This window comes from Dermacentor silvarum, chromosome 5 (assembly GCF_013339745.2).
Source record: "Dermacentor silvarum isolate Dsil-2018 chromosome 5, BIME_Dsil_1.4, whole genome shotgun sequence".
In the NCBI taxonomy this organism is placed as follows: Eukaryota; Metazoa; Arthropoda; class Arachnida; order Ixodida; family Ixodidae; genus Dermacentor; species Dermacentor silvarum.
This window is the reverse complement of record NC_051158.1, coordinates 59,288,090-59,315,435: the sequence shown is the minus strand read 5'-3', so window position 1 is coordinate 59,315,435 and position 27,346 is coordinate 59,288,090. Positions and strand designations below refer to the sequence as shown.

At 44.8% G+C, this 27,346-nt stretch overlaps 1 long non-coding RNA gene across 1 annotated transcript; it reads left to right on the top strand.

Moving 5' to 3' along the window:
• The first annotated feature begins 5,941 nt into the window (after positions 1-5,941).
• Positions 5,942-22,947, top strand: LOC125945363 (uncharacterized). The gene is made up of 4 exons (XR_007466851.1): positions 5,942-6,171; positions 10,399-10,511; positions 16,443-16,554; positions 22,381-22,947. It is a non-coding gene; the product is annotated as an uncharacterized LOC125945363 (long non-coding RNA).
• Positions 22,948-27,346: the final 4,399 nt, after the last annotated feature.

Below are 27,346 nucleotides of genomic sequence, written 5' to 3'. Positions count from 1 at the left end.
CAAAAACGTCCAAGCATGCAAAAGACTATCGACAGTTGACTCGTTGCATTTCGCCCACCACGCATGGTCACCAAAAGCTATGTGATACGGCTCTACTCAAAGTTTCACAACTGGCTCTTTGGTGTGATTGCGGATCTAGCATCATAGCCCAGGCCTCTTATCGAAACTTCTTGCCCTCTATAATGCTAATTCCCCTATTATATATCGCACCTCTGCTGTCAAGTAGTTGAATCAGTAAACGTAATTGAACCAGTCACACCGTCGCGTGACCAGATACATCTCGGTGTCGACACGGTTCGTGGCTGCGAACTTAATCCATATTATGACCAACTCACTCTCTCATCGCCATGAGTCGGTAAGACAGCTCAGCATCTCTTGCTGGGCCATTGTAGCGAAGAAGAATGGGCAGCGCTTTGGATCTGTCACTTTCCGCGATATCAGCGCATGTTCTTGGCCGGTACCGCATGGATCGTTTGTGCTCAGTTCATTCATTCATCGCTGTATCACACCGTTGCTAAGTACAAGTCTACCGCAGCGCATATCGTTCTACAGACCCAAAATAGTTATGAAATTGGCCAAATAGGTAAGCAATTTTTCTAAATTGAGAGATGAAATCCGTAGTATGCCTAAAGTAATAGTTAAGTGACTCGGAATTGTTTTGCATAAGTTGGCGGTGACCATGGGGTGAGGAGTGATAGGTGCATATTATTGCTAATTAGGAAAATTAAATAATTCACTTCACTTCTGAAATTTTTGTTTTAGCCGTCTCATCCTAATTTTAAATTGAAACTAGCTCTCCGCAAAAGCCACATCAACATCTGAATCGTGAGATATAGGATTACCTATGGAAGTGTGGCACGACGAAATTCGGCTATCAGATTGCACGAAACCGAAACTGGCAGGGTGCGTCGACCGCAAAGCCATGCCATTCGAGGTGACGTTCTGCTTGCGTTACCCAGCAGTGGGCAGCCAGCCATTCTGCGGCTCCGTGCTCCCCACATTCGGAGCACCCTAGCTGCACTACACACCGCTTAATGACGTAATCAGAACGTCGCCTCGAATGGTGCGGCTTTGCGGTCTAGCAAGAAACCGGGCTTTTATTTCGGAACGACTTCTTTTAACTATTACTTAATGTCTTATATAACCGGTACATAGAAACAGATCACTTATAAGGTTGATGTACTCGCAACCACAAAATTCACTGCAGTGGACGATGAAGAATTCGCGAACATTTCGCTTCTCTATATCAAGGAACACCAAAAAGGTCATAAAAGATTCGACTTCTGGCAGCCTGCAGCAACTACAAAAATAAGGCCTGCTGATGTAGGCATGTTTTTTCCTTTGCATGTGACATTGAACTACAGATAAACTGCTTGGTGATGGATGACCTTGCAATGTCGCAGCATGAGTCACTAAGATCTCTCCCTTGTGTTGTTTATTTAGAACCTTGAGAGCTGAAAAAATAACAAAAACTTGCCGTTTCAAAGTTAAAATTTTCCACTTTGTTCGAAGAAAACGTGTGCAAAACAGAGCATTCTCTTAAATAAGTGTGTGTAAAACACTCCAAAGCATACTTCAGCCTGCCTCTCGACGACCTCATATCATAATTTTCCTGATTATCAAATCATTGCTAGACAGGGGCCTACTTGAACAGCGTGCCTTGTTTCGATTACTTGAAGGTTTCCTAGTGTTCGCTTAACATCTGTAGTATGCCCATTTCTATACGCGTGGCTCGAACCTTGCCTTTGAGATTTGAATCTGGTGGAGGCATTGCAATTTTTATTGCGATAGCTACATTATACTGACCATGATGGTGTATTCACATCACAACCGTCGCAACTAGCACCGATACCAGAATGTATGGCTCGCGCACGGAGGGCCTGGGGGCCTCCAGTGACAGAGTGTGCATTTGGCTGCAAAAACGAAGCTAAGTGGACGCACGGTCAACGCTACGCTCAGTCACCTCGGAGGGGGAGCATGAACAGCAGTCTGCATGCTGAAATGAGTGTTGTGAAGACGCACATGCCAGTGGGTGTAGGCTAAACATCGTATAGCTGTTAGAGTATTTTGCAGTGACATTATTGTTCTATAGTTACCGTTACCGCTTCTGCTTTCGCCTAATGAGCATCGGTAGTAAGTCTTGCAAATTCACAATTGGTGGCCGGCCGTGTAGGTAGCGATTACGGAGAACGCAACAATAGCAACGTTATATTATAAATAACTACATTATTTTTAATTATATATTTGATAAAATTGATAATGTTAGGAGAGCTACACTTGAAAACGACAATATAAAGATCACGCAGAAGCTGCGCATGGTAGAAATCAATGCTACGCGAAGCATTTGCATGCAGCTAGGTTTTTGGTTGTGCACGAATTGCCACTTTTCAAGCGTGTTTATGTCATGCGACCGAGTGTTTGTGCGACGACAAAGCTAAGTCGACAAGTGGTAAACAACGCAGTCACTACGGCTTAGGTAGGGGGACAATGACGGAAACATAACAGCAATAACAACGACGATGACAACGATTCAAAGACGACAATGACGACCACTTCATCACGGCGCCTACATCGCAATGACGGCGGTGACAATTGCATGTCGACGAAGGTGACGATGAACCTGTGAGGAAAACGACAACGAGAATAACCTGACGAAGACGGCAACAATGATTTCACGACGACGACTGCGCGTGCGGCAAGGCCAATACCATACTGAAGATGCCGACAACGGCTCTCCATGAGTGCATGACTCTCTTCACAAGGGAATCACAATTAAATTGTGGCAACACAATTTCGACGACGGAGACTACTGTGGCATGTACACGTTGGTGATACCAGAGGAGAGGGCGATGGCACGACAAATTAGATGGCTTCATGACAACAATTACGATGGCATGAAGACACCACTTACTTTGAACGTATGACAATGAAGACGACGGCGTAAAGTCGAGGCGACGTTCCCCATAGTGGCGATGGTTGGTTGCAACTTGTCGCAGTGACGTATTGTAGCTGTGACGCCTCTCGTGATTCATCTGGACAATGCACCAACAAGTTTACTTGTTCATCTGGAAAACTCAACGACAATGGTCTCATTTATTGTTGCATAAGAAAGCATTTACGTTGCGCCCTGAATTCCCGTCGAAACCCTCGCGAGCACAAAAAACAGTGATGTTTGGGCCACTCCCATGGCGGTTATTTCCGAATTGGTGCCCCAAGCACCTATTTAGGTGGGGACGCCTTCTTGTTGAGGACAAACACCTATTGTCAAGCGTGAGGTCTCATAATGGCCGAGCAGCAGGCCGGGAGCGCGCTTGTGTCTATTTTATCGGTAGGCACTCGGCGGCAGCACTTGCCTACCACAGCCGCGGCGGATGCTCTTCAACAAGGCCGTCTGTGGTTGGACAAGAGGCGCCCAGAGACAACTCCTGGAATTTCTATTGGACCCTCTTTCGAGATGTAAACCCACATACAAGTATGCTCTACCACTAGGCGACCGCTGCGGACCATGCTGAGAGCTTTCCATATAATGTTTCACAATAAAAACATTCAGGAGCGCTAAAATCAACAAAAATTGTTGCTTGTTTTGTGCTAATTCTCTTTTCATTCTTTTTAGCGTAATTTTGCCCATTAGGCACCTCATATTTGTTTGTTTCCTTGCTTCGAAGAATCAGTGCTGGAGCTGCAGCTCTTCATAATGAGCCGCCCTCGAATTACCCCACAAGGTTTCGGTATTTAAAGGCCATGTTCAATTCTAACTCACTTTCACATATCGACTGTGCATTTCTTGACATAGCTGAAATGACAGACATCATCAGATACACCAAACATGGAAATTAGGTGGTTCACATAGGTGGTTTTCGATGCGTGCATATGCCGATTCATACAATAGAAGCACTGATACAGCGCAAGGCAATTTGTCAAAGATTTTCAAGATCTAGAATAATTTTCAGTGTAGAACTTTACTTCCCTGATACTGCAGACACCCTTCAAACTATTTGTCAAGTTTCAACGCACGTCCTGAAGCACTATTGTCACCGGGTTCTTCGTGCACAGGGACTTTCTTCTATTAATTCCCAACGAACTTTCAATATTCGTCGCCTTCGCACTCTGATCTGTGCCATACTGCAGTTACTAGTATGAATGCGAAAAGAAAATTGTACAGACACAAGAAAGAAAGCTAGTTTCTTAGTTTGCCCCGAAATTTAAAATTTAATTATCGGGTCTGACGTGCCAAAACGGCGATCTGATTATGAGGCATGTCGTAGTGGGGGACTCAGTAATAATTTCGACCCCATGGGGTTCTTTAACGCGCACCTAAATTTAAGTACACAGCTGCTTTCCCATTCCCCCCGATCGAAATGCGGCCGCCATGGCCAGGATTCGATCCCGCGACCTCGTTCTCAGTAGCCCAATACCATAGCTACTGACCAACCACGGCGGGCGCCCCGCAATTAACGCACAATAAGTATAGCCGGATAGTGTAACCAACATGTTAGAAACGTGGTCTGTCCCTTGTTAGAGGTACGTTTATTACAGAACTAAACAAACTTACACTTTTGAGCATGATAATGACATTAGAATAGAAGCATATACTATACAATTCGATAATTTATGTTATTCATCATACAAAGACCTTCAATTTTATTTTCACAGTCATCCGATAGGGTTGCAAGTTTTGCTACAAGTTTTCAAGGAGACAACGCAAGAACATATTTGTTGCCGAAAAATCTTCTGTTATAAATCGCACCTCTAATAAGGCCAAAAAATTTAAGAAATCAAGCTTTCTACAATAAATATGTTTTGAACTTGGCGTCATACCTAAAATGGGGACTAACAGTAGTGCTCCGGCCACTAACTAGTTCATTTACCTTACACGAGAAATATAAACTTCCATGAAAAAGAGCTATGCATAAACAACGGAAGAGAGAACTTCAGATGCGCGGACAGTGCTGCGTACGACGCAAACAACAAAAGACAAAAATAAAACGAAAAAAATTTCATTATGGGGTTTTACGTGCCAAAACCATGAGCTGATTATGAGGCACGCCGTAGTGGGGGACTTCTAAATTTGGACCACCTGGGGTTCTTTAACGTGCACCTAAATCTAATTACACGGGTGTTTTCGCCTTTCGCGGCCATCGAAATGCGGCCGCCGTGCCCGGGATTCGATCCGTCGACCTCGTGCTCAGCAGCCAAACACCACAGGCACTGAGCAGCCGCGGCGGGTAAAAAAAAATAAAACGAACAAACCCGAGTGAGAGTACATTGACACATGAGTTACAAGTTTACATTAAAATCATGGGCTCTACTAAGCTGTCCCGGTATCATCGTAAATGGCAAGGAATGGTTTCACGGTGGCCTATGTTCATAGTACAGCAATGACCCTTACAGGGCCAGGGCATATCGGGGCTGTACAGCAACACATGCACTATTCTTTGTGCTCCACTCCACACCCGCACACTGTGCGCATTGTTAGCGTCCTTAAGAGGAAAGTACCGAGTGTAGCCAACGCAAAAAAAAAAAAATCACTGGCTTTCGAGTTCCTATGGCGACGGAGGCCATAAAAGGTCATCAGTATTGCTGGAAGCCTCGCAAGGAAAGCTGATGTTTATTTAAGTTTTTACTATTTTAATGTTTTGCTAAAGGTGGTGAGAACGCTTCGTTCACTTCTGCTAAAAACTACCGTCACTCTGTACAACCATAAAGGTCGCCACATTGAATCCCTAAACTTTCGGTTTTGTACTTGAAATTTCTGCACCAACAAATGTCGACCTATAGCTTTTTGCCAGCACAGCGCACCGGACTCATTTATGAGACGTCAGCTTATTTGAGGATTTTTTAAAGATTGTTCTGCTGTATCTGTGTTCTAGCGAGATCAAATGTCATTACAATACTCTAATTCTTTTTATTGTGCATTTCCCACGAAATGCCAGCGGAAATGTACTAGGAACTGCATCTGTATATTTCATCAACGTACAACTTAAATTGTGATAGACATTAGCGCTTTGCCTGCTTCAGTTCGCAGTTCAATGTTGAATACCTCTCAAAAGCAAACGCTCAGCACAAAATAATGTTGATTTCAGTTCCGCACAGCTCACTCGAAGGAATTCTGAACAAGTGAACCTGGAAAACGCATTACTTCGAATAAGTTACAAGGAAAGCGCTCACAAGGTAAGTGTGTGTACGTGGGTTCTTAATTTTGTGAAGAACGCTAAAAAAACATCTAAGTATTTTTCTGTTACCCCCGCATTATCTTGTTCATCAATACATCGGGTGTAATAGCAATATGTAAAATGCGTAAACTCGTATGTCAGAAACATGAACGAGGAGCACTATAGCAGGACATTTTGAAAATTTCATGAACGTATGGTATAAACCTTCAGGGAAAACGGTGGATGGTGGAGAAAACGTCTTTATTTTAAATATGTAATAATAGCCTCGAGGACTAGGTCAGTTTCTCATTTCATGTAGCAGTCAATCGCACCGGAAGCAATAAAATACTATTACCAAATATCGAGTTTAAATTACGTGCTTCACAGTATCCAACATCTTAGATGCAGGAAGAAATTATTGTAGTGAATAATAAAAGGCGTTTAAACAGAAAGAGTAGCTAACTATTTATAAGTACTATGAGAAAACTCCCAGAGCATGTGCAGCATGCACCATAAAAATACATGAGCTTAACTGCTCTTAATGATGAAATTATTTTCCTATAGCATTAAAATATACTTTAGCTTTTTCATCTGTAGAAATGGTTAAAGTTTCTTATAGTGCAGCACAGTTAACATGAGTGAATATATTATTAGCTTTAATTGGGACTTTCACTGTAATACAGAGGCTGGTTTTGGGCATCCGCAATGAAAACATTGTCATGAGGCATAGTTATGACTCTTGAACCATTAGATTCAGCAATACTTTGAATAGCAGAACGAACAGTCTTTTGCAGGCAATTATGTCCTCTTTGCAGAGTTAGCCGGTGTTATGATAGTGCCTTTGGCTAGTTTGCGAATAAACTACCGTGAAATGCCACGTCTTCGCAGCGCTACATGCTTATTTGCTTCGTTGGAAAATTCTTTTATTAAACAGAAATCAGTCATCCAATGGAATGCGTTGTCGAACTGTAAGGAAGACTGATACACGTTTTCAGAGAAAACACTTCTGAAGAATACTCGGTTATGCACAGGGATTAAGCGCGGTACCACTCTGAAACATTCGGTCTGTCTATTGCATGAGCATTTGTTAAGCCAACAGCGAATATCAGTGCCAGTCAAAGCAACGGGACATCAAATAGGCAATTCACAAAGAATATAAACTTAATCAAAAGGATGCGCCAACCACCTGAAAATGGCGCTAATCCAGAAAGGAAACGAATACAGGTCCATCAGTACCAAACATTTGTTAAAATCTCGCGCGGCATTATGCGCAGCTCAGGCATCCGTGATATTTCTACATGTTCTAAGTAAAAGTAATCTGTGAACTATGATATCGAAAAAGTGGCTTCTGTCTACCTGCTGCTGCATCTGACTGTACCAGCTTAGCCATACCCAACCGAAACACAACAGCACAATGACTGCTGTCCATTTGTGCTAATGAACACGATGCATAAGCACCAAACGTGTCGCTAGAGACCAGATCTTGAGGCACTAAAAATGCTGTATTAAGCGCTTATTACACGCGCTAGGTCTGTCATTTCTGGCATAAATAGGCGTGAAATATTTTCTTTTGTCATGTATGGACTCAGATATTGTGAATTTCCGTGGTGCATCTCAGGACAAATATTACTTTTTAAGGAACACAGCCAACTAAATCGTTGCTTTGTGGAATTTAATTTGCTTTCTTGGTAAAAGAGAACGAGGCAAGTATCGCAGCCCACAAACATTGGCGAAAATATAATGTGAATACGGGAAAATTTGAGAAAGCAGTGGCAAAGAAGCACTATCTCAAGAATTTCATGCTTCATATTGTGCCTTTCTCACACAATATTAGTAATTATCCAAAAAAGAAGCCCTCAACATCTACCAAGGTTAACACCACATACTCGCACTTCGGAACGTTCGATGATCCAATGGCCTCTGAATTTGTAGAATGTTCGCCGGTCTGGACCATTAACAGTTCTTTCAGTACAGAAAACCCTGGTTCTTGTTCGGCACAGAGTGAAGTTTCGAACGAAATCTGTCAGCAACAGGATGAATGGTGCTGGTGGCGAACCTTTCCTGAACGTTTAAATTGAGCCCTACATTCCGGGTCAGAGCTGCGCACGAGCATCCAAGTTTTTCAGTGATGGCTAAAAACGTGTAGGCTAAAAAGGTGAAGTAAGAGCACAAGTTCACCGTCAAGCGTATCGTCGTGAAGGGAAGTCTGAGCCCTTCGGGTAGCAATGAAGTAGTCTGCGGCAAAATTGTTAAAAAAAGAATTTATGCGCCAAGCTGTTGCTGGTAATATTCGGCAGCCTTAGGCAAGTTTTACATCACTGGGTAATACTGGGTGTTTCAGCGAACACGTTCAAAAATGTTTAAGGGTTGCCTCCGGCAGATAGCACAATTCTGATTCATGAGCTGGTCTACTCGAAGAGGCGGACATGACTTGCACAAAAAAATGGAAATGCATAATCGACTAACCAACCAAAATTCACTAATTCAGTTTTGTGTAGTTGATATGGCTCCACATTGCAAATTCACAAATTCTAGCTGTGGAGTTCGCCAGGCGGATCTACTTGGAACGAATTCTCAGGATGACAACGGTTTCGAGATATCAATTCGTGAATTTTGCGGAGAAATGCATTGGCGTTGCAATTACTTTCTTAACGAAACATCGTTTTATGCATCGAAGCACAAAAGTAACTGAAACGCCAATGCATTTCTCCGCAAAGTTTGGGAATTAATTACTCGAAACCGAATGTGCTTGAGGGTCCAGGAGCTCAGACTTATTTTTATACTACTTAAGCTAGAGACGGCAAAGTAGTTGGAAGTTAGGTTTGGCTGTCCGTTCGTTCTTGCAATGACCCTTAAACAGCGTTTTCTCATCGTGGAATCCGTGGCAATCTCGTGGAAAGAAACGTGAGGCTGCATATTGTTAAACTGGCTGAACTTCCACAAAGGAACACATTAGCAGCGTATATACGGTTCCAAAGCCTTCAAACCGCTACCATTCACTTTGCATCACTTAAAGCTTACTACATTTCTAAAGGAACGCTGCATTAGCGCATGGTAAGGACGATCATTTCCCTGTGTGCTGCCTGCGGGTCGTCTGATGGATAATGATGATAATGTTTATTGGCTTCCTCTTTGAAACGGGGTGGGGTGAAACAGTCCCCTACCCTGCTTGATTGATTCAGGCTTTAATAAATATATCGCTATCTTGCGTTTTGCCTTTCTATTCTCGATTGACCATTCGTATTTAAAACCTCTGTTACTACTTTGCACTATTACCTGCACTAGTGAGTCAGAAGGCACCGGCGTCATCGAGAGACGCAGTTGAAAACGGAGCGGGCGCGGCGGGCGGCTCCGCGCTGATGTGACATTAACTGGAAAGAGCAGAAGAGGAGGCTTTGGCCGAGCCCTTGCAAGAAACAAAAACAGCTCTTCTTTCAGTCTCTCTCAGAGTTATTAGCGCCTTCTCTCCGAGGATTATATGCGCTTGATATGCGCAGAGCATACAAACTTTGGTGGATCCGAGAAGCATTTTAAGTATGCATTGACGCAGAAGTTGACCTATTCTTCTCCAGCAAACTTTAAGAATATCTGTGAGAAAAGACACTTGTTGAGGAAGCAGCCACTTGAGATGTTAAGTTGATTTCAATGGCAGAGAACAAAGTAGCATGCGTTTTGGTGGCTGAAGCATTTTAATAATTTTGATCCCAATAATGACAAGCTGCACGTATTTAGTGATCTATTCGCTGTGCCGAAACGTGCTCCGATTTGTTGCTATTTTACATTCAAATTTATCCCATATTTTAGTAGTCCAGGTTTTTCTAACTGTGCATGCATGAAGTGCTACCGCAACAAAAATTTGTCCAAACAATATCAATAAAAAGAAACATCCCTCCTTAAATAAAAATTTCTTGGTTACGAACTTTTTCTCTTGTAGGAAGATTTTCCCCTGAGGAAACAATGTTGGTTTCCATTATAATTTATTTCTACTTTGGTGGATGTTTAGTAACTTTCTCGTAATGCTTTCTCTTCCTTGCGCGTTTCGGCAAAGGATACTATTTTATTCGGTATGATAGGTGTGGTAATGCTGGTAACACTTCACCTACGTACTCTCAAGGCAACAGGATGCTGAAGTATGTGAAAACCGCTGTGAAACGTTATTGCTCAGATCCAAGAGTGCTCTAACATCTTTTTATTGAAAACCGAGTATCGACACCATCACTCAATGCATTTATAATTTTTGGTGCAGGAAAATGCAGCTGCAAATGATAGGAGTGCTCGCAGCGGGTTGGATCTTTTCCGCGTGTGCTGCGGAAGTTCCCTTCAATCCAGCGTGTGGTGGAACACTTAGCTTCAGCGAAGGTGCGTAAATAATATTGGCGCGATAAGTGATGATTCCGCCAAACAAACATTAAAAGTCAGCTCGACTTCAACATCAAATTACTAACTCAGCGAACGCATGCCGCAAGAATATTTGTCAGTTATAGCAAGGCCTAGCATTGAGCTCAACCTCCTTGGAATGTGTTATAAAAATGCGCGGAGGGACATGGTGGCTTAGGTAGCGCGTGAGGCAACTATTGTTGCGCAGCATAAATAGCGCCCATGTAGTGGCTTAGGCATCTCGCAGCGTTTCCCAGTTTCGCCAGCAGTGTTGCAGACGTCCCGCTTTGGTGACGTAGAGTATATGAGACCGAAGAAATAGCACTGTCGTTCATAGGTTGAAGTTTACTGTCTGTGCCACTCAGCCTGCTGTGCGTCCACAGCTGCACAGGAAGACCGCTTGTGTTCGTGCGCGGAGCGTTCACGCCAGCAGTGGAATGCAGAATGCTGTCGTGGCTCCGCTGCAGAGCCTTTTGAGCAGAGCTTCACGATGTGTCCACATTGGTGTTATTGCAGATAATTGTACTCAGTGCCTCTAGATGTGTAGTCCTCAATTCGCGAATCACACATCTGCCTCCAATACCGCCAGATAACGACGGCGTCGACGACGACGACTGGGAAACAGCATAAGCATCTCCAGGGTCCACAATTTTTCTATTGCAATATAGCTCCTACAACGTTTATGCGACAGCGATGCTGTAAGTATGAATATATGGCAGTCGTGGGAATGAATTACACTACTAAAATAGTGGAGCTGTTGAGGATTGCGTGACCCTATAGTCGATTGTAGACGCGTAAATTTCGCATATTCGATAACGCGCAGCCTTCGGCAATTTGAGTAAAAAATTAATGTAGACTCAACCCTACTTGGCATATGTCGCTACGTAGGGGTTTATTAAAGTTGTGCTCCGTATTGACCCAAATTGACATTGAAAAGGCTCATTAAAAGGGGCCTATATCTAGTGATGCTTGGCGCACGTACCGACATGCACACACCCACTGGCAAGCAGCCAGTGGCTCATACATAATGTGGCACGACGCTAGCCACGTCTCAGAAAGTAAACCTCAAGCTAACATTAGGTACTATTTCACTGGGCACAGAACAACACCGATGGTTGTCCGCTCGTCTCACGTCGTGCACCGCCGAAGTACGACGCCTGCAATGCCAGTGCGGCCACTGCTGATCAGGCCAGCGTTGGGAGACGCATGGTAGTTGCCGGAACACTATGCCTTTTGCGCAGCTGCAGTTTCCTTGCCTGCTGTATCACGACAACATGTCGCAGTCGGCAACAGATCAAGTATTGTGCCTAGAATATGCTGACTAGCGTGCAGACTGTGAACGCGGCGGTGGAATCAAGAGCGACGCCGGCCACCAGCGGCTTTATGGCGAGCTGCATCATGGAAGCGTGCGGGTCTGTTGCGTGCTTCAGAACGACAGGCCCATGCGCAGAGCGTAGCTTCGGTTCTCATTTGATCATATAATGACGAAACTATTCAATAAAAAATAGTTTATAGTTTCTTGAGCATTAAGGAATGATCGCACATTTTGTGGCTATCCATACCGATTTGCCATATTTCGAATTTCGGTTTCGTATGTAACCTATAGACGATTTATATTCGACTCATGGGCGCCGCCCTCTTGGGCTGTTACACAAACAATTTCTTAGTTTTATGAGAAGTTTAGTTACGTAAGATGGTTATGAAACGCTGTAGGCATTTATACAACTGTTTTCATGCTTGCGAATCGACTATAGTACCGTAGACTTCGTTATTAAAGACAGAAAACCAGAAGCGTTATCAGCCCAATATTGCGGCACCTAACCGCTTCTGTAAAATGGTGTATACAACCCTTCGATGCCCGTGTGACTTCCCACTAATTCAGAGTTTTAGTTTGCCCCTAAACTTCTTAACATTTACGAAATACTGGATGGCTGGAGCCGTAAACGGGAGTAGCAAAGATGGTAGTGACATCTTCTGACACTGTCTAATTGCAACGTGTTCGAACAATTTTTCTGTCGCGTTATTGTTATCGTCGCTTTGCACAGCAATGAAGTGAGATATTTATATCACTGCAGTCTTAGTTTTGAGTTTTCTCTGGTTAGACACTGCTTCACCACAGGTCACCACCGGTGTTGTTTCCGTCGTGCAGCTGTCCGCAAACCCAATATTGCGCATCCGTTAAGAATATTACAGAGAAACTAAAACTCTTTAATATCTAACTGCCGTTATAACTTTTTTTTCGTAAATTGTGGGGATGTTATTTTGCCGGCACAGCGGCAGCTTTGTAGTTCGCCGACATGTGGCTAATTTTTTTTTTCACTTGTGCAGCCTTACTTAGATTATGCAAGATAAAGGTGAAATGAAGTGAAAAATCATGATACCCCGTTATCTCTGCCATCGTCCAGTCTCGATGCCTTGTCTGGGACGGAGTTTCATCATGAATAAACTTCTCGATCGCTCTACAGATGCTTCGAGTGGTGCCATTAACACAACGCTAGCGACCGCGCCCCGTTCTAAAGAGCTACTCACAGTTGCTCGCACCAGGTACAGCTCAGTTGTGTGAAATTATTTCCGTCGTACAATACAGAAATTGTACGACGCTGCACGGAGGCTGATGGAATCTTTACGCTCTGCCACCATGATAGACAAACATGCAAGCTCGATCAAGTAGTGTAATAAAAAGCGTGTACACCGGTAAGAGTCACAAGCACATTTTAATGTAACAAAGTAATGACCCAGAGCGCACGTTCTGCAGTGGTGAATAGAATTACACCCTGTACCACACGACTTTCTGAAGCTGCATCGACATGAGATCGCGATTTATTAGACTGAAATCCCTCGTTACGCTTCAGCCGTTTATACAGTGGTCCCTCTTCCCACGTGTTTCTTACTTACATTTGAGTGCCTCTTTTGAGCCGGGATGCGGGGGCCAGTTTCGCGGATTATCATAATGTCATCGTGTGCGAGGCACATTTTTTCACAATAACTTAATTAAAATCACATCGAATTCACTTGATGTAGCTATATTCAAACTGCTTTTCGTTAATCGAGAGCTGTTGAATTTGGCTCGCTGCTAATAATGTGCTAGACAAGAGGCGCACTAAAATTACACACGCGTCTTTGTTTGACCTGTAACCACTTGTGCACAGCGGAGCAAGCTCCGCGGGTTATTTCTCTCGATACTTCGCTGGACACTTCTCTTCTGATATCTTCTCTCTTCCTTGAACCGGTAAATTGTCTGCACGCAGACATCCGCACAAGAAAATGCAAAATGTGAGGAGAGAAAAAACATGTAAAGGCTACATTTATAAAGTACGGAACCAAGGCGCAACTAGGCCCGACGTGCGTAAAAGGAACCCAATGCAACCAAGTGCGCAGGGGTGCGAACGCTGCGTGGCCCTAGCACAGTGCAGCGCAACCAAATGCATGCGATATTCAAGTCAGAGCGGTGGAGGGCATCATAAAAGAGTCGTTGCTCATCCGGCGAAGCGGTAAGGCGCAGGCGTGCAGTCTGGCGTGCCTCTACATCTCTGAAGATGTCGTCACGGGCGTACTCTGACGACGAGTCGAGAACGGCGGGAAGGAGGGTGTCAAATGGCAACGTGGGATTTCTTGCGTACAAGAGATAAAACGGACAAAAACCAGCAGAGTCGTGTCGGGAGGAATTATAAGCAAATGTTACGCAGGGCAGAGCGGCGTCCCAATTATGATGGTCGGTGGAAACATACATAGCAAGCATGTCGTTGATAGTTCTATTAAGGCGCTCTGTGAGGCCGTTGGTCTGAGGGTGGTACGCCGTTCTGAACTTGTGCTTTGCAAGTCCTGGACAGCCTTCGTTAATTAATAGCGGCCCCGGTCTGTGAGGAGCTGTCAAGAGCGCCGTGGTGAAGTATGACGTCTTGGAGCAGGAAGTCGACGACGACGATGGCACAGCTGGTTGGAAGCGCCAGAGTGATCGCGTATCGGGCCGTGTAGTCGGTAACCGACTGCTTTCCACTTATTTCCGCAGGCAGATAGCGGGAAAGAGCCGATAAGGTGAAGACCAACACTAAAGAATGGCTCCGATGGCATGTCAAGGAGTTGAAGGCGGCCAGCTGGGAGTACAGCTGGTTTCTTTTGGCGCTGGTATTTTTCACAGGAAGCGACGTAACTGCAGACGGAACGGTAAATGCCGGTCCAAAAGAAGTGATGCCGAACGCGGACATACGTCCTAGAGACTCCGAGGTGACCCACGGTAGGCACATCTTGGAGCTGTAGGAGGACAGTTTGACGCATGTGTGTAGGAATAACCAAGAGCAGTTCAGGACCGTCAGGGTGCATGTTGTAGCGGTACAAGACGCCATCCTGCAGCACAAACATACGCAGAGAAGGAGAAAGTGTCTCAGAAGACAGCCGCAGAATGACAGTCTCGCAAATAGGGGTCACGGCGTTGCTCATCTCTGATCGATGTTCTGAAACGCAGTAAGCGACAGCACGCATGTATACTCGCAGCTGTCGGGAAGCTCCGATGGGTCTACTGGCTGGCGCGACAAGCAATCAGCATCTTCATGCAATTCGGCCGCTATTATCCACAATGGTGTATGAGTACTCTTGGAGTAGTAGAACCCACCGACCGAGACGTCCAGTAGGATCCTTTGGGGTTGAAAGCCAGCATAAAGCATGATGGTCGGTGATAACTGTGAATGGCCAGGCCGTACAAGTAGGGTCGATATTTCTTCTGCTTTTTAGCCCGATTTTGCGGCTGTCGGTTGATGGAGGTTGGTAGCGGCTGGAATTTCACCACGGATACAAAGACACCGATGCAAAGCGCACGTTCTCTAGTGCAACAAAGTGCGCGTTTATTGCCAAACGCCAAATATTATAGATTTCAGAGACGCACGTGCTGTCGCACGATAGCTTTGGGGCGTCCGATGGTTTCAATGTGGTAATCGCCTTACATGTCACTGCTCGCATCGGTCGTGGTCAATGGCATTCTCGAAGATAAGTCTCTGGAATTGGGGCTCAATTAAACAATATGCATTCTCTTGACCAAACACATACGGTGAATTGGCTATATGTATAGCCACGTTACTATCGATGCAGATATGCTGGTTAACGGCCTGCGTCACTCTATAAGTGGCGTGAATGTTTATACTTACGTGATATAGCAGACACATCATGTGCATGAGGGATGAAGCATATTTATTTACATTGTATAAATGATGTCCACCAGGGAAGATACGCTACCGAAGGGAAGCTATCATAAGAATAATAAATCAGTCAAATATCTCAGGCCATCAGAAAGGGTGTTAACTATGCATTGAAAGAAGTCATACTTGACTAGGAAAAAATACCCATACTGCGTTTTACAAGGATGCGTTTATGCCACCTAATCCAAAAACAATCTTTATGTCCCTAATTTCTTACTAGCAACAGTATTTCCAAATGAGCTGCTACTTTGTGAATGTGTAATCTGTGAGAATTCTAGAAAGTGATCGTGGCATATCATAGCTTTGTTAAAAAACGATAGAAAGAAAACACGAGGGATGGCGACTGTTCAAATCAGTTGTGGAGGTAAATACGCTAACAGGATTTTGAGCACCACGTTTCCTTATGCTTTTTTATCCTTCATCATGCTCTGACGCAGACGTAGATGTGTGTGTTTTCTTTTTCGTTTTTTGAGGATGGCTGCATAATAGCGTAAATGCAGTAAGCTTTGCACAGTTTAACAGCTGTGCAACGCATTGGAGCTAAGAAAAAAAAAACGCTGTATACCTTCGAACCTAAGCATAATGCAAATTTCTTCAGAAACTGGTCGTTTCAACACTTTTTCGTTGTCGGATGACTTTTCTGAAATGTAGTTAGACGAATACTTCTTTTTGCTGAACGAATTGTCAAGAATCTTGTTTTTGTAATTCTTGTCACGCTTAGCAGGCGTGTGCCACTACAACGGTTTGGATATACCGGAAGGTCACACGGCAATATTCACATTCCCATGTGCACAGGCGCTTTGCAGAGCAAGGAATAAAAAGGTCGTACTCAGAGGGTAAGGTCTCTCATTCAAAAGTAGATTGTTGTTAGATGTGCCGTGTGTCTTGTTTCTAGCACGAAACTGTTTTTTTTTTTCGAAATCGAAGGGAACGTTACCTGACATCTCCATGCAGCCAACTATTCCGCCCTCTGTAGCTCGTTTCTATTCCTGACACACCTTAGGAGAAGATTGCTTTAAATAATAATGAACCTTTCGAGCAAGCTCCATGTTTACAATTGCTACGCGGCGATGCTTATTGATTATCACAGCAAGTGGCCAAAGGCTACTTTATTGTTATTATTATTATTTCGGAATTTCACCCTATTTGCTGTATGCACCTAAACTCTTTCCCATAGCCAACCACCCATGTTGTCTTCTAGTTTGGGCCACTACGTATCTGCAGGCTGCTGTCTTGCCGAGTAGACAACGTGAGCCATATGGCTTCTGCCTGAAAAGTCAACTTGTGGCAGCCTGCTATAAAAACCTAGTAGACAACATGATTAACTAGGCATATGCCACTGGGTATGCTCCTGAACAGGTAATTTGGGAACTGTTTGTTAAATGTCTTTGAGCCCATTCTAAGCCAATCCCCCATGGTACGCGTGGCCTGTGTGTAAACAGTTTAGGTCGTGTCGCCAAAGCAACGGCGAAAGGCAGGACGTTTTGAATACGCCGAGACGCCCACAACTGTTAAAGCAACCAGCCTATAGGAGGACACAAGGGCGGAAATACGTTGGCATTTGTGTGCGCTTTCTCCATCCAATCAACTTGGGTCAGTGAGAATGTGCTAGTGCATACAAACGCGCCTCTCTTCAACGAAACTCTTTCACGCCGACATGAGTCACTGTCGATTCGGGACTGAGTAGGCACCGCTGTTCAGAGGAACGATTTGACGCCAAATTGGGAGTACTGGATATGAGCAACTATAGGTCTGCACTGATCTGCAATCAACCTCTTTGACGTCTATTAGGTCACTGGGGATGTGCGCGTAGGTGTGTGCCGCTCTTCAACGAACGTCTCTGACGCCAACTCGGGTAACTGGGTATGTGCCACTGTGAATGTACCATTCCACAATGCCGAAAAAACTCAAATGTATCGCATGCTGAGCGGAATCGAGTCCCCGTCACAAGGATTCCTCGGGGACCGCTATCCGACGCATTAGCAGGCTGCGCCACTAATGCCAAGGCTATGCGGCGCTTTTCAATTAACGCCTTCCACACCAGCGCTTTATCGAGCTGCGCTGGGTATATGCAGCTCTTCAATGAACATCTCGCACACGTAGGTTGCTGAGTATGCGCGACTGAGTGCGCGGCAAGTGAGGGAACACTTCTCAGCGTTCGCAGGAACCGGCACGCCACACTTCTCATCTGAAAGGCCACGCGCGGACGTCTCGGCAGCGCCACTACATGACGCGACGTGTAGAAAAAGAAGCGGGAGAGAGGAGCCCAGCTGTAGCATAACGTGTTTCATAAGCGTCCGCAGGCACCGGCGCGCCATGTGTTTTGAGGCCACGCGCAGGCTACACGGCGGTTGCGCTAAGCGCGAGAAAGAGGTCCCGCTGCAGTACACGCCTCATAACTCGGTTAGGCGGTGGCAGTGGGTTGTGTCGATATATTGATTTAATGTTAAACGCTTTATCTGATATCTAAATGTGTTCAGCGCTTACCATCTAAAGAAGAGTAAAATGTGCTAGAATAAATCTTATGGTGCAGTGATTACTCCCCGAACTGCCGTACAGGTTTTCCTTCTACCCAGCAAGTAGCAAACGAACTGGCCGAAAACTCGCCTATTTGCCAAAATAGAAACCTATGGTCCGGACCGGCCGCTTTCGGAGCAGACAGTCCTGGAATGCCGGCCTATACAGTCGTCCCACAAGTCAGTCAAGGCACTCTAGAAGTTTCTGTGATCTAGTGGACTTTCGGACAGACTGTAGTTTTCACAGACGTTTCCAACCTCCTCTATTTTTTTATTATGTGTATTTTTTGCTTGACTGCTTTTTCTTGCCCCTATTCATTCCGCCTTTTATTTCCCCTTCCCCCAGTGCAGGGTTGCAAACTAGAATCTTTTCGCGTTAACCTCCCTGCCTTGACCACCACGTTTTTCTTTCCCTCTTTGCGGTCGCGGCTAAAACTATCTCTCTTCGCAAAACTATGGAGAAGTGCCACGTTTTTGATTGAAGTCGAAGAAAACTCCAGGATCACATATTGTATCAACGCCGGCTTCGAAACATTATTGTTATATTTGAAGTTTACTCAAGTGGCGTGCGTTTTATCGCCGCGTCAATTTTTCACACACACTAGTCCTGACACTTTACGGTCACAGCTGCCTTTGCGCGAATAATATTAAATATACATGATATTTTTTGTAGAATGTGCGGTTGTGAAAAAAGCAGAATGTGTGATGCCACTGCGCTCACGGCTGCAGCAGCTTAAGGGCTATCACACTGCGCTGCTGAAATCCAGTTCGCGGCCACGGCGGCCGCATTTTGATGGGGGCGAAATACAAAAGCACTGGCGGCCTTACATATAGGCGCATTTTAATGGGCCCCATGTAGTAAAAATTAATTAGAAGTCTCCCGATATGGCATGTCGCATTATCACATAGTAGTTTTTGCCGTAACACCCAAGGAACAATTGTCACAAATAATGCAACTTCGTTTGGAGCGCCAGGTGCTATAGCACAACGCCACGTTTTATTCTACTTTATTTGTTCCATAATATTCTTTCATAGTTAAACGAATCAAACATGAGACCACTCTTTCTCGAAAACGCGATATTAGGCGCGGTGCGGCGTGCATATTCAGGAAAGAATAATAAATTCTGTATTCGTGACACCCTGCACCATATCCGCCAATGCAAGCAGGAATACCGGAAGCCGGCCAAGCCGTGAAGCAGAATTTATTCTTCGTGCGGATTCAACGATGTTCATTGCTCAGTGTTGGATGCTTGCGGCGGTGTTAGCGGCACGAAAATTTCTGACCGGGCAATGTTGGCTGCCAGGGATGACTTTTTTTTTCACGTAGGGCGTCTGGCGTTCGCAGCCAGACGAAGGTCCAATTTCACTGGCTTCTCTTGATTCAATATTGGATTATCATCACTTGGGGTTATCATCTTGGTTATCATCACTCACTTGTTTATTGTTGCACCCACAAAATTACCGGTATAAGTTATAGATCAAATTTTTTAACGTATTCGAAAGAAAGAAAAGTGTTGGCGTGACAATGTGCCACGCCTGCCATGTTCGCTTTTGATGGTAAATAGATAATGTCCGAAAGACGAGACATGCCCGAGACGTGCCTCGTATACGCGTGTTATATTAAAGCACAATTCAATCAGTACAGTGGCTCATACAAGGTCTTACATTCTTGATTATCAAAATGTTTGTCAAATATAGCAGTAAGGCTGGTAGTTTCATCAACTGTAATGCTGCTGTAAACAATCTCATCCGAACTAGATTAACTAGCGCGATGACACACACGCACAGGCAATTATGACATCTCACTGGACGACCGAGCGTGCTCGCCGTCAGAACACTGGCGTGATGAAGAGTGGCAGCAGCGACGAGTGAATTCATCCTCTGGCTTCAACGTGAGCTAGGCGTGTGGGAACACAGTGCACGTGAAGCCATCATCGTTATCGGGTAGGTTAACATTAAAAATCACAGCGGAATATCCCCAAGATAGGAATATATCCAATGGTCGCGCCATGCGCATTCATTGCCGGAGCTAAAGTGGAGACGCGCGCTACCCTGCCCCTCTTCCCTCGCACTCTTGCGCGCGCGATAAATCGGCGTGCACACTCCTTGCCTTTTTCTCTCGCGCGTGCAAGAAGACGCCACCATACTAAGCCCAATCCTTCTCGTCTCACTCTCGCATGTTTTCCCTCGTACCTACAGCATATGGCCCGCGGTCGTAATGTTAACGTACTTGGACTTTATACGGAACATCACGGTGACACCGACGGTGACAACAAAAATTCGCCTTCAGGGTCTATTTAATTGGTATCGCAACACAATTAACTTTTTTTCTGCTGCATGTAACAATAGTGATTGAGCGCCACTGCTTCATCTTTATGAATTTTCTTCTACTTGCGCGGGGCTTCTTTCATGTTGACTGGATGGCGCTAACATCATCATCTAGTTTTCTGCAAGGATAACGTGAAATATATAACGGGGTAGCCCAAACATAAATTTAAGAATCCATTACAATCCAGCCCGAAAAATCTAAAGGGTTGTGTTAGTAGAGACCGGGGACTAAGCCCGAATCAATAGGAGGAGAAAGAAAAAGTGAGTCTTTGCACGTCACCACCGGAAGGAGCAGCTTCCTCAAACGAAGTGGACTCGCACGCTTTTTGCTTCTGGAAAGGAGGTTATACAACTTCATACTTGCAAATGTTCACTTCTGTGACTATGTCTATGACTATGTTTATGTCTATGACTATGTACTGCTTGCCTAAGAGAGTAGTAACGGGCTTCGCTGAGGATGCCAACCACGGCTACAAACATTTATTTGAAAATTACTTACTACTCATTATTTTTTGCCAGTGGTCGCCTCATTTCATCACGCTACGGGCGAAACTGTAATTGTTGTCGAGAACACCTCGTCTTTGACGAAAGAATAAATGGCAAGTCAACGGAGAGCACATACCGAGCGAACGCACCTGCTGGAATCAATATGAAGCGAAACTGTAGCGAAGCGGGCAAAGAAATTTGATGATCAAGCGCCAATTTCGTGCAGTTTCAACCTTTGCAACATTTATCCTCAAGCAAGGATAACGTTTAACCACCACAAAGGTCACAACTTTATTATCAAGGAATTTTTTTAAGCTTGTGCATAACAGCGGTCACAAGTAATGCCGAAAAGCCAGGCGGCTGCCCAGTTTTGGGCGTCTACGCAGAGATGGGATCAGGACGATGGCGATGTATAAGGCATGTCGAGGAAAGAAGGGGAAAGGTACGGGGATACAGAAGTACGGCACATATATAGAGGCTTGGCACCTCTTGTGTCCCAGTTGCGTATATTCATTTTAGAGGACCCGCCCAGGATGGGCCCACACACACTGTCGCAGATACTGAATGGCCAAATCAATGAAAACTTGTGACCCCCCCCTCTCTCTATACGTCCGGTTTCATGCAGGACTTTATTTTTTGTTACGCAGAAGAAAGGTGTGCTGATTTGCAATTCTTTGTCGGTCAACACACAAGCGTTATACCGCCCTGTTCACTGGTACTTGCATTCGGTGCTCGTATTACTTACGTATGCATATCTAAAAATTTATACGTCGAAATACTGAACAGCCTCATAGCAGCAGTGGGAGCATAGCAAAAGGAAGCCGTGGGTTAAAAATTGCGTTCTCGCCCATTTTAGCGCATCGTACGCTCCCCGATAGGGGCAGCCACATAACACTGAATGGCAGCAAGGCACTTTTGAAAATAGGGCAGCGCCCAGGTGACGGCACATTAGAGCGTCTATATTAGGTCGTTGGCGTTGAAATGAAGCTCACATTTAAGGTGCACTCTAAATTAGAGGGCTACAACTAGATTAAGGTATTTTGTTACATCAAACGTGGACGATAAAATCTTGAAACAGTTCCGCTCTGTAATCAGTGTGATGAGGAACCAAGTCAAGCTGCAGATTATTATATACTTTTTGTGCTTTCCTAGCCTTTTGTTTGTTTTTTCAACAAAAGAATTACTCCGTTAATGTTGGAGTTTAAGGTGGTACTCTTGAAACTCAACTCGATTCCAACGCATATTTTATGAATTGTATTGCAATAATTAACTCAATGAAATTTACAGAATAGAAAATGTTAATTTATAAACTGTATTTTTAACCTATTACAGATGTCCACCACCTAAAAACGTTACAGCAAACGCACCTTTTATCTCAGCGTGGCCAAACTGCTGTTATAAAAATCATGATTAAAGTACTTTAATATAGATGGAGTGCGAATTTATATTTGACTTGCCTTTATTGACGTTTTATGTAATATATTTCCGAAGAAAGGAAACCGAGTTTGGCCATCCAGAATTCAAAAGGCGGTCGTCGCCGATTCACGCAAATAAATCACGGCTCCTTTAGCCTTGTGACTCCCTGGTTCTAAGTCTCGTTTATTCTAGCATGCGGGCGGGGTGGAGGTAGATTGATAACGCTATTAATCCTTAAGTCTTTCAATAAAGAGTTAGGCCATTCCATGAAAAATTCCTTTTCTCTTTTTGATATAGTTTTGAATTCTTTTGCGGCACTTACCCGCTAGCACTGCCTTAGTTTCGTGCACATGCTGCGTGAGAGGCGTATGCAGAAAAACATTTCCAAAAGAAAGGACATGCTTTCCTATATGATTACAGGCTTGAGAAGCAGGACTCTGGATGGCGCGGTAGCGCTGGCTATGCTGAAGAGCCATCTAACTGAAGTCACGGGTTTCTGCATAAACTGTTCCGAATGCACAATGTGTTCCTATCACTTGGTACGGATAGCATTGTGCCGCATACACGGGATTCACGCATGGACCTGTCTTTCACCACCGTGGAGTTTGATGCGGCTCTTGCTTTGTGTAATCGGTCGTCGTCTCCTGGACCAGATGGCATATCGTACCGCATCTTTTGCCACCTGGGTGAGCGAGCACGAAATGCGTTACTGGATACATTAAATGAATCCTGGCGGGATGGAAACATCCCTCAAGAATGGAAGACAAGCCGCCTGGTGCCACTTCCTCAAACCTGGCAAGTCACCACTAGAGCTCGCCTCATACCACCCAATCGCGCTGGGAAGTTGCGTAGGGAAGGTGATGGAACGCATGATCGTTGCCAGATTGGATGGTACCTGGAACGCTACCAAGTTTACCCAAACGCTATGGCCGGTTTTCGACGTCTCCGCTGCTCCATCGATAATGTCATCGATCTGGTCACTTACGCCCCACCTCAAAAGAGTTCTAAACGATTATCTGTAGCTATGTTTCTGGACGTAAAAGGAGCGCATGACAATGTTGCTCATGATGCTATACTTGATGCTCTTGAATCAGTTGGCCTTGGTGACCGTATGTACCGGTGGACCCGCAACTACTTACACATGAGGTGCTTTTTTGTGCACACCGATTACGGTCCGACGCCTCAACACTGCACATACCGTGGTGTTTCCCAAGGTGGCGTCTTGAGCCCCACACTATTCAACCGTGTTCTTGTCGGTCTCGTGGAACGCATACCAAGCGTTGTGCAGATATAAATGTACGCCGATGAAATCTGCGTGTGGACGTCAAGTGTAACACATCCTCAGGTGCGTGCGAGACTTCACAAAGCCGCGACTTCAATATCCGCGTATCTCAGCGAACACGGCCTCCAGATTTCACCTGAGAAATGTGCGTTGGTCGCGTTTACGGGGAAGCCAATGACGTCCTCCCCCATATCCATCATTGGGCAAAACTTCTGTTACGCCAGGACACAGAGATTCTTAGGGGGTGATCATTGATCGAGACCTGAGCTGGAGTCCCCGCGTGTCCTCCCTGAAGAAACGCATAACGGCCATTTAACACGTTTTAAATTTCTTGGAGGGAAAAGGTGGGGAACGTCAGCACATGCGAGGTTGCAACTCTACAGGGTGCTGTTTCTCGGATATCTGAGGTACAGCTTACCTGTACTGAGCAACACTTGCGGAAGCAACATCCGCACAATCGAGAGTGCTCAGGCGCAGGCACTCAGGGTTTGTGTTAGATTGTCGCGCCGCACTTCGACAGTGGAAACAATTGCGAATAGCTCAAGATTACCCAGTGACAACTTATATGACATTGGAAGTACTCAGAGCACACATCAGACACAGTTCCCGCGCCCCTTTCGATCACCTCGCCGCAATGCCGAAAGACCGGCCGAATGCCTCGTTTTGCCAGGAGATATCGACGCACCATGACTGCCTCCCTCGAGATTATTCACCTGCCAAGAGGCTGCTCTCACCTCCTTGGTGTTTGGCTCGTCCCCAAGTTCGACTCTCAGTACCGGAGATTCGAACGAAAGCTGTACTCTCGTCGCCAGCTCTCAAGCAGCTATTTCTACTCATGCTGCACGAGACATACAATGACCATTTTCACATTTACACTGATGGATCGACAACTCCTTACGGATCTACAGGGGCTGGGATCTTCCCCGAAAAAGCCATGACCATTCAGTTTCAAACTTCTCACCGGACAACATCGACTGCTGCGGAGCTTGCCGCACTTCGCAGCGCACTTCATATGATTCACGAAGCTAGACTTACTATGAAGATGGAGCATATTTACAGATTCGAAGGCAGCCCTGCATTGTCTTGTATCCGCTCTACGTCGTGGACCACAAGACCAACTTGTGCTCGAAATAAGGGAGCTGTATAACGAACTACCAGAAAAAAGACATGAAATCACTTTTCAATGGCTCCCAGACCACTGCGACATCATGGGTATAACGAACAGGTATATGAAGCTGCGAGGAGGGCTCACGAAAATTCCGTGAAGGAACCCATCCCACTATCAAGAACCGATGCAGCAACAAAGCTTCACATACTCGCGCGTAATATCACACGATCCATGTGGAACACACAACGCATACTCGACTGCACCGCCTGGACCCATCACTCCGACTGCACATTTCAACTGGACTTTCTCGAATCGAGACAACTGCTCCCTCCCGACTGTGGCTTGGAGTATCCTTTACAGATGATTTTGCTTGCCGCATCGGAATGGCTGACAGTGCTGCCTGTGATAGTTGCGGCAGCGAGGAAGCAATCCAACATATCCTGTGTCATTGTCCCCGCTACAGTTCCCAGAGACAGTCGCTCATGACGGAGTTGGCACGCCTCGACGACCGGCCGTTTCTGAGCAGACGATCTTAGAATGCCGGCTGATGCGGTCTTCACACCAGAAGGCTACGCGGGCGCTACTGAAGTTCCTCCGGTCGAGCGACCTGTTGGAATGACTGTGACGTTCCTGAGTTCCTTTGTGTGTGTTTTCAATCTGCCTCTCTTTCTCTGTGTGGGTATTTTTTCTTAATCTTTCTGTCTACCCTTACCCCTTCCCCAGTGCAGGGTAGCAAACTCGATATCTACCGTCCGGTTAACCTCCCTGCCTTTCACATCTCATTCATATCTCTCTCTCTCTTTAGCTTGTATTATCGAAGTGGATGAGGAGGCCTTGTTTTTCTTGGCGATAGCCGCAAAACGCCGCTACACCACAGATACACGTGGCGATGAATTTTTAGGAGACTTGCATAAAGCGTTGGAATGTCTCATTATATTAGTACATTCTCAAATTATCCTCTCGAAGTATGCGTTGAATAGTTATTAGTGACCTTACTGCGGCGAAGCATGTTGAAAAACTTGCAGGGGGTGGAAGATTTTAGTGGGCACGCTACTTACGAAAGCTTTTGTTTTAAAAATCCCAGTACACAACTTATATTTGACAGTGAAAGCTGTGTAGTCAATACGAGAAAATTTTGTACATCTTATGTGTGAATGTTTTCAAACCATTCACTGAAAATGTCATATCAGAATATTCAGCAAACAGAAATTTATCGCAAAATTTTGAGGGATTCATGTCTTTTATTAACGTTTTAAACGTTTTACTAAATGAATGAACCTGCGCACTCACCCGCATACAGAAGGATGGGAATAAATTTTCAATTGCAAGCACGGTGCTCTACCCTCTGTGCGACGGCAGTTTCGCTGATACAACATAATATACAGCATGTTGCGTTGACGCCTGCGGCAAGGCAGTTTTGCACACCACTGCACACGTGCATCGCAAACCACTAGAATCTCGCGTTGGATGCGCTGCAACACTCTTCGGCGCATTGAAAAGGTGCGTTACTTTATTTGCACAAGCGGAATGCTCGGGAGATGAGTAATGAAACCGCAACGTTTGAAAGAAGTAATGCCAATATTTGAAAAGTAATACGTCATAGTATGTGTCAACACATTGCAAAATCCACAAAACCCATTTTGATATATCTGCCGAACTGCATTTTTTAGAGAAAGCGAGGGTTCCTACAAACTGTCTTCATGAAGTGTAGCTCATTCTCGAAAGATAAATGTCTAGTGTTTTAACTCCGAAGCACATAGGGATATTTCTGATTTCACAGCGAGCCACTCAAACTACCATGAATAATCTTTATAATGTGATCTTCAAAATTGGTCACTGGTATCAATGAGAAAGATCTTAGCTACTTGCGGCTGGCAGACCACATTGTTGAGATCTCTAAGCTAAAAGACAAACGACCAACGGCTTCAAGCAAAATGGGCTGGCTTTGCTTGCCGAATAATATGCACCAAAGTAAAATAATGTCCCGTCTAGACTTACAATAAAAAAGACATTCTATGTGATTGCAATGTTCTTGGTCAAGGCCTAATAAATGCTAGGCGAAGTAATAATAAACTAGGTGACGTTTCACTTCACCTAGTTCCGAAAACGTGCATTGCGAATCTGCGTAATTTTTTTATCAGTTAGTACTTCGTTTATAGCTGTTCTGTACTTGCTTGTTGCCTATGTCGCTGAAATCTTGCTTCTAAAGACGTCGCTATGTAGCTGATTCTTCCTTGCTTCTAGAAACGGGCGAATTTTTGTAATTTTAGTGTGCCATACGTAAACATAACCCAATTTACTGGCTCATGATTCTCATCGGAAATATTGTTGCGCGTGAGCCTATACTTGAGAGAAACAGAAATGTTTGTAATGAAACGTTGGAAGCACAACTAAAATGGCAGTGATTATCATTTCAAGAGAGTTATGACAGCAGAACCGTAAAAACACAGTAATATTTACCAGTTTTGTAGACGCTACACCTTTAGCGTGAC